Genomic DNA, 13,414 nt, shown 5'->3' on the forward strand with positions numbered 1-13,414 from the left:
TTCAGTATTATTGCTATTTGTGTTTGTTTGCCTTGAGTTTGCATCTTCTTGTTTGCTTTATTTGAGTCTTTTTGATTAGTTAAGTAGTGACATAAGAACTTTTACTTGATTAAGAATAGATTAAGCATTTTGTGTATTCTTGGTGAGTTGGTTGATTGCAAATTGTGGATTGATAAATAATTGATACAAAAAGTACTACATCACTAAGCAAACAAAATTAACCAGAACAACACAAGGAACACCACTTACCATGGAATCACATTTATGGGTTGAAGAGGATGTTCTAGGACCTCATGTCTCACACGATTGACTAACTCACATAATCAACCAAGCATGCAATCCAAACATCATCACATTATAACATCATTATTTCACCCATATTAGCTTTAGTTTTCATATGCATTTAGGAAGATTTGATGAGATTTCAGGTATAAAAGGTCGATTATCAAGTATTTCAGGTTTCAAGAAGGTTTTACAGGTTTTATAGAAAAAAGACCAAAAGACAAAGAAAACATGTTTCAGGACAGATTTAGAGCTTTATAGTATGAGCCACGTTTGAAGAACTTTCACAACTCATGTTATATCATGCCTTGTGTCTATAGAAAGCTGGAAGAGTCATCTTTCTCCTTAAAGTAGAATCAAGTCAATCCGTTCAGTCATCCGAATATATGCCCGATTTACCGAGACGTGTTAAACCAACGTGAAGAGAAGCATCCAGGCGATGATGGGCTTTTGTTGAAGGCCTGACCAGCAACCATCACGGAGTCCCAGTACAAGCCTTCACCACGGCGGCCCAGTCCAAGCCTTCACCACGGTCCAGATGTCTCTTTCGCCGCCCCTTGTCCTGCGCTCAAGAAGAAAATACGCTTTTACCCTTACGAACCCTAATCCAAGACAAAAATCTTATAAATACTCTTCAAGACCTAGAGTTTCAATTCAAGCAGTGCTCTTCATTGCCTCTAAAATCGCCCGTGTCACCTGCAGATCAATTGGTGACAGCTTGTCCTGTGGAAAGGTTGTTAAAGGGTGGGGACCAGGGTTCGAGGAACGCCTGGCACACCAATAACCTACTGGTGGATTTGGATGAATAGTTCATTTCCACAGTGAGGGGTTAGGATCGATGCCCTGCAGGACCAGCTTTGGGCCTATGGGGGCAAGCTAGCGGGGGGCTAGTGGGGTCCACGGGACAGGTTGTCATAAGAACCTAGACCGAAATTAGTAGTTACTTGTTAGATCTTGACACTTAATATTGCTTAGAATCATAAAAACCCTGAGATGACTCCCAATAGATATTAAGAAAATCAAAACCCTTAATTCTTATTTAGTCTTAGCCATAGTTCTTTCTCTTATAATTCAATTTGTGTTAGCTATTACTCTCTGTGAGATCGATCCTAAAATACTACATTGATTAACGGTGCACTTTCAGTTGTCGTGTGGTCTTTTCAGGTAAAAGATTTGGAGTGAAAAATCACACACATCATCACACAACAAACCCGTACCTAGAACCGTAAGGATTCTGATACAAAATTTAAACAATCCAACCCGTTTTTGAATAATAAATATCTATTCGTAATCCCATGATCACTAACAACCTATCACAATCAAACAACCACAATCAAACAACAGCATATAACAAACCAATAACATTAATCCAATAACAATTACTGAATAAAAGAATAAACGAATAAAAACATAACAACATTCTAGCAATATCGATATCATGTTCTTGACGATCTCCGGAATAAGAAAGGAAGATGCTGATTTTATAATAGCGCCCATGTCTTGTTATGGTTATGAAATAATTGCTTTGAACTGTCAATCTTTAGGGGGTGTCTAACGTTGTGTATGAATATCTTGGTGAGTGTTGATCACTATGCAAACATTCGGAGGGGCATCAAAATTGATCAGGCCGTCGGATCATCAAGGCTGATCAGTACGATGGCGTTTGGGACTCAGACTCTCTCATAATAGATCATGAAGAAGGTTGGGACAATGTTGTCTTGTTTATAGACAACAAAAACACACTGACGTATACCTTTCGAGATTCTATCCAACTCGATGCTCTTGTGGTTTTCCTCGAGTATATACCAAAGATTAAGCCAGCAAGTGAGTGTGCAGTAAGAAGGTTGAAAAAATCATGGATAGAGGAAAAGATAGGCTGCACAATATGTTTAGACGAGTTGGCGGTTGGAGCCGAAGCCTCTACTTCACCTTGTCGGCATCAGTTTCACAGGGGATGCATCGTCGAATGGCTGCCCCTTGTGTCGTTTTGCATTACCTGCCCAACCCTAATGTAATAAGTTAGTGGGTTTAACATACGTTTAGTAAGTTTAAAAAATCTCATTTTGGTTTTTTCTTTAATTATGATATCTGATTGACTACATATGTTTTTGTTTTCTGCTGCCCCAAAACTCTTGCACTCTTCTTTTGCATTTAAAGTTTCAGAATTAATAATACTAAACCACTTAGTTTTTTTTTTCTTGTGATTCCTCAACTAAAAATATGTTCAAGCATTCTGGTAATAGCTACATAAATCAGCGAGAGTTTGTTAAGTGGGCTACAAAAATGAATCTCGGTAATCTTCTTAATTAGCAAATGAAACAACAAAAGCATATTAGAGAAGAAACATCCAACTGACCCTTAGACAGAATTCATTATCAAGCAAAAAAGAAAAGAAAAGATGTTCTTATACTCCCAAAGAGGAAGTAATTCCAAGGGTGCTCCACAATAGGATTAAAAAGTCTTATGTCAAGGTTGCTTTCTTTACTTTTTTGGTTTTTTGAAATTGTTTTCTTCTATATTTGCCACCCTCTTTTTGCATGGCTGGAGCTCTCTCTCCCAATGTTGAAGCTGTCCCCATGAACAAATGTTGCACCACCAGTAGTGTTCAAGGCAATGGAGGTAATCAAATCTATAATCTTTTTTTTTTTGTCAAATCTGTAATCCTCTGGAGGAAAAAAGAAAACCAAAACAAGACTTAAAAATGTTTAATCTTTACTGGGATGACATAAATTCTATCAATCTTAACATAATGAACATAGGTAATTAATATGTCACCTTTTTATGCTTGAGGAAGCATTGCATCAGATATTCAACTTCAATTGCGTTAGTTCTTTTCCATTGATTCTCTGCTTTTTTTTCCTCTCAAGAACAAAATTTCAATACATTTTGAAAAGTCTCACTAACAAAAACATTTTGAAAAAATGTTCCCAGCTTGTAAACTAACCAATTTTATCTCAGATGCTTCATAGATTTGGTCAAGTTTGGCTTTCGATAAACCAATGACTCCAGAGGGGTTCTACATGCAATCAATCAGAACAGATTCATGCAACGTCCAAACCAAAAACTAAATAGTACTGAACCAACGAATGATGCCAAAATGAAGCTGGTGTATATATATACCTCCGAATATGTTTCATCAGGCAACTAATGTCACGGACCCCAGCATCTTGTAGGCTTCCTACATTTCGAGCGTTTATCAGATCATGGGCAATCACTGGCACAAGATTTAAGTCAGCTAGAGGTTTGTTTATTCAGACGTTTATGCTCATAAGTCAATCTAAAACTGTGCAGACCAGAGTCATGATTCCCAAACTTAGACGTATAAGATCGATATCCAGCAGATTAGAGTAATGATTCCATACCCAAATTCTCAATTCAATAAACGCAAATGCATACTACAATCGTAATTTCAGTTACGATTTAGTAGTAAAGTGTGGATTTAAAGTATAGATTAATGTACATTATTACATTTTTATTTAATTAAAAAAAAATAAAAAAAAAATTAGAAATTAAATACTAAATGGACCAATAAGGAGAGAGTGAAACCGTATAAATCATATGAAATGCAATAAAAAATCCCAAATATTAATTTATTTTTTAGTCTTTTTATAATTTAAGCTATATTACTAGGTTAAATTCTAATGATTTCCTCTTTGTAGTAAAATTTTGGAAATGGAATATCAAATTGTTTTATATATATATATATATATATAAAATCATTAAATTTCAAAAAATTTAATTAAATAAACATGATAATGATCTTTATAGAATTATATTTTGGGTCACAAGAACTAAATATAATTATGAGTATACAAATTCTCAAAAAAAAATTGGAGGTAAGAGAGAGTTAAAAAAGTTTATTTAATAATTCTATTATAATAGTTTATTTTGTTAAAATATTGCATACTTTTAAAACTAAAATAAATATACATGAATGAAGATGATTTGTTTAGCTTGATTCTCTCATTGAGCTTTAATCGAAATTAGTATTGTTGAATCTGCATCAATAATTGTTTTTTACAGCCACCAAAATTTTATCATACATATGTAATTACAAATTAAAAATAATAAGAAGAGAAATAAGGAAGGAAGAAATACATAAAAACAAAGAAATAAAATTGAACAAAATATAAGATAAATATAACAAAATATATAATCACACTCTTACCATGAGTTTTGAACTCATACAAGAACATAAACAAAACAAAGAAAATATTTAGAATTTGAGATATGGTGGATGATGATGTGAGAATATTTATTTATAGGATTTCAAGGGATGCAAGTTACATTTCTAAAATATTTTATTATACATATGTAATTGAAAATTAAAAATAATAAGAAGACAAAGAAGGAAAAAAGAAGTATATAAAAACAAAGAAATAAAATTGAACAAAATATAAGATAAATCTAACAAAATGTATAATCATAGAATTTGAGATATGGTGGATGATGATGTGAGAATGGTTATTTATAGGATTTCAAGAGATGGAAGTTACATTTCTAAAATAATTTAATTAGAGGAGTTACAATTATAATTTATAGTGTATTTGAATGAAACTAAATGGAAAAAATAGTCAATTCATAATTCATAATTTATGTAATTTCAGTTATAATATAGTAGTAAAGTGTGGACTTAAAGTATATATTAATGTGATTTTGATTTCTCTCCATCACCATCTTTTGTTTGAGGGGGTGTATAGTAGAATCGAAGTGTCCTTATGATATATAAAGATATTAACATATTTGTATCTATCTAACGAAAAAGTTCCCAGACCCGATTATTGAGAACTTCCTTTCAAACCTCTTTCTCTGGCGCCGGTGAAGCCATGGCTCACCGGCGTCGGGACCTCAACTTTTTCCATAGCTTTGAGTCTAATTTTTCTGCGGTTTCAAGTGTTTATCGAATCTTTTCTCAACCTTTTAAAACTTTGTTCTCCTTCCGAATCCTCTGCAAATCCCAAAGCTTCCATGCTCATTCATTCAATAGTGACAGAAGGTGGAAGAGATGTCTGGTAACCCTTTTCCAGACCCAACCTCTGCTCACAACATTTTTGAAGCAACTTTTACCCCCAAACCCGTCCTTTAGCCTCAGATATGCTTTATGTCGAATATATGCTGAACCTATGCTAAAGATCCGGTGTAACAAGGGCTTGCGGTTGTCGGTTACTCCGGCGACGTTCATTTCACGGCCAAATCTCTGCTCGCCTCTTAGCCGCCGCAGCTACCTAACCAAGGAGACATTAGGGTTTCTTTTGGTGGATCTCTACCCACTTTTGGGCCTAATACCAAATTTTCGGCTCATATACAAAAGCTTTGGCCTAATCTTTTCCTGCCTTTGGTCCCCTTTATTCCTTGTCAAAACCTCTCTTGCTTCAACGATTCCTCTCCTCCAGTGGTCGAAGACTCCACTTGGTTTGGGAATTGATTCCACGAGATTTGTGTTGGCACTATCATACGAAAATCCTGGCATCATGTTTCAATCTTGCCAATCTTTGTGAAAGGTTATTCTTGCTGACCCGTTATCGACGTTGTAATCTGGGACTTTGGTCATCTCTGCCCAAGTTTAGTTTATTTTACTCTCTATCAACCTCAACCCCTTTAATACCCTTTACTTCTGTTTTGGCTGGTCGTTTCCATGCTAGAAGAAGGTTAGTATGTCTAGGGTGTTTTGATGGATCTTATTCTCGAAGGCAGTGGAAATGGTTGACGAGAAACGGCATTATGACCGCACCTCTAAGGAGCGTTGGTTATCGTCTTCTCCATAACCATCTATCTTTGTATCCCTTGGTTGCCGAGTTCACTTATTCAAAAATCATTACTGCCAGGGATACCATTTTGTCACCGGAAAGTTCAACGCTCATGTATGTTCCTACTTTGCTAGTATCCAGCCGAATCCAAACCTTCTGTGGACTCCTTAATCTCCATGGCTGAGGCTTTTATGTGAGAGAGGATCCACCTGGTTTGGTACAGCTCTATACCATCTATTTGCAAATCGTGGCTGTTGCTCTCCCTATGATCTTGAGTGCATCCATTGCCCATCCTCCAACAAGATCTGCTGACGCCATCACCGCCCACAAATGCTTTGGTCTGTCTGAGCCAAACTCCTACTCTTTAGCAACGTTACCAAGCAACCTCAAGCACAAAGGAACCATCACTTTAGTCCAAACCTTTGCCAAAGCACTACCTCGAGTAGTTTCTCTCGTGCCGGCGAGACACCCGTCTTTGGCTCATTCATCAACGCCAAACCGTCATTTGTTTATGACTATGGCCATTTGTTCATCCATTGTTTCGTCTTTGGAAGAATCTTCGATAATCTTTGATCTCACATGTATTAAATTGCCTCCTAACTTTTGGCTCATAGCTTTCAAAATGTCCTTATCGATTAGCTTTATCTACTCAACTTTCTATCTTATGTTGGCTATGGAAACCTTGTATTGTTGTGTTTTAAACCTTGGGATCTCATATTCCTTTTATCCTTTGTATTTGGTTTCTACTTAAGTGAATGAAATCAAGCTTTTGTCCAAAAAAAAAATGGTGTATATTAATGTATATTATTATATTTTTCTTTTATTACAAATAAATATTGTTTTTTTAGAAATTAAATGCTAAATGGACTAATAAGGAGAGAGTGAAACTTTACTTCTTATATACTCCCTTTGTTTCATAATATAGGATGTTTAGAGAAGTTTTTTTGTTTCATAGTATAGGATGTTTTCAAGTTTCTATGTAACTTATAGATTAGTTTAATACTTATATTATGCAGTCTTGTTTGTGATTGGTTAAACTTTTGTAAAGTGATTATTTCTTAATCTGCGTGTTTTACTCAAAACATCTTATATTTTGAAATGGAGAGAGTATATGATAGCATATTTCCTAAGTAATTCTAATTTCCCCTTGTTTTTTTAATTCATATGTGGTATAAGTTTTTCCTAGTTAAAAATTTACGTCGATGCAAGTATGTTCGTCGTATCCTCTATATATTATAACTAGCAATTGATCCGCGCTACGCGCGGAAGTTTCATTAGGTTCTTTTTATTTTTGTTGTTTTGTTAGTTTGATATTTTGTATGTTTTTTCTCATTTTTCCGTGTGGTTATGGTGTTTTTATATTGTTCTTTGTTTTTTACTGGTTTTTTTTGGGTCTCTTTTTTTCAAGTTTGTATTTTGTTTTCTATTTTAGAAATCTAGAATTTACTAAAATCATGATGATCTTTTTTTGGATTCATAAAATATAGAATTTGAAGTTAAGTTTTGTATAGTTATTGTTTGTTTTATTGGTTTAGTCTTTCGTTTTGGTTTATTAATTTAATTTCTCATTTTCTCGTTCCATATTTTTTACTTTTCTTAGATGTTGTTGTAGGTAATGTTTTTTGTTTTTTAAAAGAAAATAATTAACCTGTGGTAATTGTTTTTTTCAAAATGCTTTTGTTTTTGGAGTAATGTGTTTGTGGTTTTTGATGTCAAATGTTTTACCAGTTCTGTAATTTTAATTTGGTTCTTTTTCTGTTAGACATTGGGCTTTAATTTCTTTAATAATTAGAATTCTGTTGGGCCGTTAAGTTGTTACTGGTTTGTCCTTGATGTGGGAATGGCTTTCTTCCCTTTCAAAACATGAGGTCGTGTGAACGGATAGCGGAGCGGAGAAGTAATTTTCCCGATCTACAGTATTATTAGAGTTTTGAAAGTATTTCCTTCATCATGCTAATCCTTCTTCATTCAGCCCTTTCAGTGATGAATAATTTACCTCTCTGCGCTTTGCATCCGTACGGGTTAATTGGCTCTTCTCTGCTGGTTTTGTTCCAGTTAAGTGTTTGTTGGTCTTCAAATCTGGCGTTTATTGATTTTTTGTTTTTTCGGTTTCATTTCAGAATTAATTTGTGAATTGTAATGCCGATTTTTGTTTTAATTTTGTTTCGTTTGGTCTCCAGAGTCTCTGTTTCGATCGGATGTGAATTGTGTGTTGTTAAATTAATGAATAGAATTTCTAACTTATTTATTTGTGTTTTGTTGTTTACGTTATTAAATTTTATTTTCTTATGTTTGTTTTGTTTGTTTGGCAAGTGATTCCTGCGAGAGGTGGGCAGGATAGAAAGATTCAGTGAAGTATTTCTCACTTAGCCATGGTTGGTTTTGTTTTCCATCTGCAACATGTGATTATTTAAACATATGAAGATCACGGATGTGAAACTTGACACAAGCTTTAACATGTTTTTTTTTATTTACAAGCTTTAACATATTAAGATGAGCATATTAGAGTTTACTTCTCTTGAATTTTGTTCTGTCTTTTACTTTTCTGCATTTCGTTTTCTGCTTCTTGCTTCCTTCACCACTCACTCTTTCTTTCAGGTCAGGTTTTATATTTTTCAGGAATCCTTACTTTGTGAAATGTTTGGCAATGCCGAAGACTGCAGCTGGAAGGTTATCTTACACAATAACATACACGTTTCAGTGTTACGAATGCATGGATGGTTGTAATAAGAGCATGAGCGTAATAATAAAGTGGATCTTAGTTATAGAATTTGGAAAATGCACATGTGGGTTCGTTCATCAATGTATACATGTTCAATCTTCTGTATACCATGATATGGTTGACCAAATATGGAATATTTGATCTTCAAACTTGGTCAAATAACGGTTCAGAAATCTTCTCCTCTTTTCAGGAAGATCGAACTTGTTTTGTAATTAACATGTCTTTAAATACATTGTAATCTTGATTGTAAAGACTTAGAGAAATACAAAGACTTTCAATGGTTCTGTAGAGTTGAGACCTTTAGCCTGTTTGATAGTCTAATTTTGGGTACGTGTAGACAAAGATTTTAGGAATATGAAAATTAAATGGATTACAAAGAGAGACGGTTATTACATTTCTACAAAGTCCCTTGTTGTCACAAACTCCCCATCAAAATTTAGTCCCTGATGTAACATTAAGTTAAAGTTCACCGGGAGAGAAATGATTGGTAAGTGTGTTGCAAGGTTGACAGATCATAATATTTGAGAAGACCATGCACATAGTATTGACTACACATAATCAAGAATAGGTAGAATATGACCTCCGATTCTCTGAATATCTTGGGGTTGATATTGGTGGGTAAATTATACAACTCCCTCCATCTTTCTCGCTATAAATAACCTCAAGCGTGGTCGCGTGTTTGTTCATCAAATGCGCTAACTCGAACTTTCTCACCGCTGCTTCTCATTGCAGCAGTAGTATTGAAACATGTGGTGATGTAATATGGGTAAGTCATGGGGGAGGGAGAGTGTATGTTTAATGAAACAACTCTAAACAGACGTGGTTTGCTAAGAACTTAAACCTTTCAAGATGTATAACGACTAACATCCTCTCCAACGTTTGTGTGACTCCATTATGATACGCATGTGTTGAACAAACTTGGCCCATGTGAAGAGAAGGTTAGTTTTTGAAAGTATAAAAATATCGGAACTGTTCAATATATTAGGTTCCAATAAGAAGACGTACCCGAGAGTTTGGAATTTGTGTTTCCAAGAGAGAGTAATTGTTTATAGAGATATAGAAATCAGTGAGTTTAAAACGTGGGTTGCTTCTTGTGACTTCAAGACCAGATATAATGTAGATTTCCCCATGGCCTCCATCGATCAAAGATCTCTCAAAATTTAGAAGGTGGAGAATGTTAATTGACCCCTGCATCATAGTAGTCTGCAACACACATTACTATTAAAATAGGAGGAATAGGTGACTGAGAGTCAAACATGAGGAGCAGGAGAATACCTTTTCGTCAATGAGAGAATGAAGTCAACACCCATGAGTTGGCTGACGCCGGATTTTTAGCATTACGGGCAGGCCAATAAAATGGAGCAATCTACCCACTACATGTTGCTCTAAATAGCGAGGTTTGAGCTATGCAAATGAAATGTAAGGAAATAATCATTAGGCTATAAATTCATGAATAGAATAAAATAACAACACTGTTAATCAACATAATATAGAAAAGTAGAACAAAGACGCCCTGTACATCATATAGAAAATTTGTCTATTTCTTTTTCTAAATTAAACGAAGTCATGAGCGCTTAATAATGGAAGTTTTACTTTTAAGAGATGAACACAATATAGGAGACGGGCAATATTGAAAGAGTTAAATCCTCGGCTCACCTGGAAGATCTATATTGGTATTGGCAAGAGAAACCAACTGCTGATAAGTAATGAACCTATAAAACTCTTCCGGAGNTTGGCTGACGCCGGATTTTTAGCATTACGGGCAGGCCAATAAAATGGAGCAATCTACCCACTACATGTTGCTCTAAACAGCGAGGTTTGAGCTATGCAAATGAAATGTAAGGAAATAATCATTAGGCTATAAATTCATGAATAGAATAAAATAACAACACTGTTAATCAACATAATATAGAAAAGTAGAACAAAGACGCCATGTACATCATATAGAAAATTTGTCTATTTCTTTTTCTAAATTAAACGAAGTCATGAGCGCTTAATAATGGAAGTTTTACTTTTAAGAGATGAACACAATATAGGAGACGGGCAATATTGAAAGAGTTAAATCCTCGGCTCACCTGGAAGATCTGTATTGGTATTGGCAAGAGAAACCAACTGCTGATAAGTAATGAACCTGTAAAACTCTTCCGGAAAAATACCGAAAGACTCGTGGACCTGATGAAAAGCAGTGGTTGCTATGAAACGTATGGAGAAAGGGGAATCAGTTAGTTTAAAACGGGTGTTGCTTTTGGTGACTTCAAAATCCGACAGAATATATATTGCCCCATCAGACAGCGACTTTTCGTGTTTTGAAAGATGAGTGACATTGATGGATCCTTGGATGAAACAACTCTGAAAAGAAGAAAGTCAAATTAGAGAAAGAGATTATAATCGAGTAACTGAAAAATGTAGTTGAGATCGATACAACCTTTTGATCTATTAGCAGGAAATCTACTCCCATTAGTTGGCCTCCTTTTTTGACGTTGCGGGCAGTCCAGTGGCGAAGCAATCTTCCAACGATCTGCTGGTGTAGGCGGCCAGCTTTGAGATTTTCGAATGAAACAACAGTGGAATCCATGTTAGTAAAGAAAAAATTTAGAGAGAAAGAAATTGTGAGAGGCATGAAGTTGGAGGAGAAGGCATTATATAGGACTTGACCTTGCACGCATTGAAGAAAAATTAGTGCGGCTTCAATTGAATGACAGAGCATTGAAAGAACTTGAGTAACAGTTGTAGAGGAAAACTATCCGATGGAGATAGAGAAAGGGTTTGAAGGATAAGCGAGTAAAGAAACAATGAAGAAGATAAGGGACGTGTGAGGTGATAGAAGGGAATCAAGATGGGGGGACGGTTGAGGTCGCACATTAATGGCGGCGGAGTCAAGCTACCAGGAAAAGAGTTTTCTTCGATGAGCAGATTGAACAGATAATAGAGATGGATTCGAAATGGGCTTAGAAATTCAAATTAAAGAATGATATAAGAATTGCTTACTGGATTGTCTCCTAAAATTGGGCTTCAAGAAAATGGCCTAATTTAATTGAGAGAGGTGATGACGTGGCAGCACAACTAGGGGTGGGCATTTCGGTTTAAGTTCGGGTTCGGTTTGGGTTCGGTTCGGTTTGTTTAATTCGGTTTTCATAAAACTCTAACCATATTCAACCATTGTTAGTTTGGTTTGGTTTGGGTTCGGGTCGGTTTATATTCGGTTTGGTTTGGTTCGGTTTGGCTTTAATTCAGTTTTGATTTTATTCAGTTTAAAAATCAATTAATGTAACAAAACAAAATTCATTGCCCTTTGTAAGTTGAATAATTCAAAGCATCCATGAAACTTTTACTTAAAAATGATAACTATATCAGTATTAAATGTTTAGTAATTAGGAAAAAATGAAAATGAAACAAACTAAACAACGTAAGAAGATAAAAAAAATATAATTTCTTGTAAAACTTTTTATAAGTCTTTACAATTTTATTCTTTAAAACCTATGGTCAAAGTTTTAGAAATAATTAAATCTAATCTAACATAAATGAATTCATAAAGAATAAGATTATGAATACATATTATACACCAATTATGTATATTATAAATTATTTAATTAATAAAAAGCATATTGGATTATCGGTTTGGTTTGGATTCAAACCAAATCAAACCGAACCGTTTGGGTTGAGAAGAAACTTAACCAAATGGTTTGAGTGTAGGATTGGGTTTGGTTTGGGTCGGTTTCAGTTCGGTTGGGTCGGTTCGGTTCGGTTAAAATGCCCACTCCTAAAAAAAACTACACTTTATATATATAGAAGATTAGCGCCAAGTTATGAACTTTTTAAAAGCATTAAAATTCGTGAAAGAAATATTAGATCTTAGTTCTTACTTTTTATCTCAGATATCTGAAAATTGACTGACACATCACACATACAACTTCGAGCTTTTTTACCGTTTAATAGATCAATCAAGTGTATCAAAATTTAAATTTTTTAAAAATTCGCATCTTTGATTATTTGACATTTGTAAGGGATACTCTAACTTTAGAAATTAGAACCCAAAACCAGAGACATTTGAACCCTTTCTGAGTTAAAAAGTAAGAAAAATATACATGTCAATGCAAATATGAAGAACGTTTTCTATTTTGAGTTCTCCACGAACACGTGTGTTGTGTCCTTTTGCTTTTACGTGTTCGTGAACCGTGAAGCAATAGTTTTCAAGAATTTTTATAAAATTTTGGTTGAATTATTTTGGTTGAATAGTTTCCAATACGTATCCCTTTCGAAACCTATTTGTGTTTGACTGTATTTTGTATTAGACTATTAGGTTTATGATTGAGCTTTAGTTTGTTGTGCTCCGTTTTCACCTTGTATCTCTCATGTATGTTTTTTTTTTTTGAACGAAGTATCTCTATGTATGTATGTTATCCATATTGGACTTAATTAATGAAAGTTTGCTGACAAAAAAAAAAGAATCAGAGAATAAATATTTAAAGATAGACTCGGATAACTCACAGATGTGTGTCTTTGGGATTTGACATGTAAAACAGGATGCGTATCCTGGAGATTTCGAGCTGGTTATAGCTTCTGCTCTTCGATCTCTTACATGGAGAAATTAAAAGTTTTAATACATAATATAACTTGTCTAAGTCGAAAATCACTTTAATTATAACGTTTATATCTCTTGTTT

General features: G+C 34.5%; 1 pseudogene; it reads left to right on the forward strand.

Moving 5' to 3' along the window:
- Positions 5,982-6,790, forward strand: LOC109129101 (annotated as a pseudogene).

The sequence above is a fragment of the Camelina sativa genome, chromosome 15, assembly GCF_000633955.1.
Source record: "Camelina sativa cultivar DH55 chromosome 15, Cs, whole genome shotgun sequence".
NCBI lineage: Eukaryota > Viridiplantae > Streptophyta > Magnoliopsida > Brassicales > Brassicaceae > Camelina > Camelina sativa.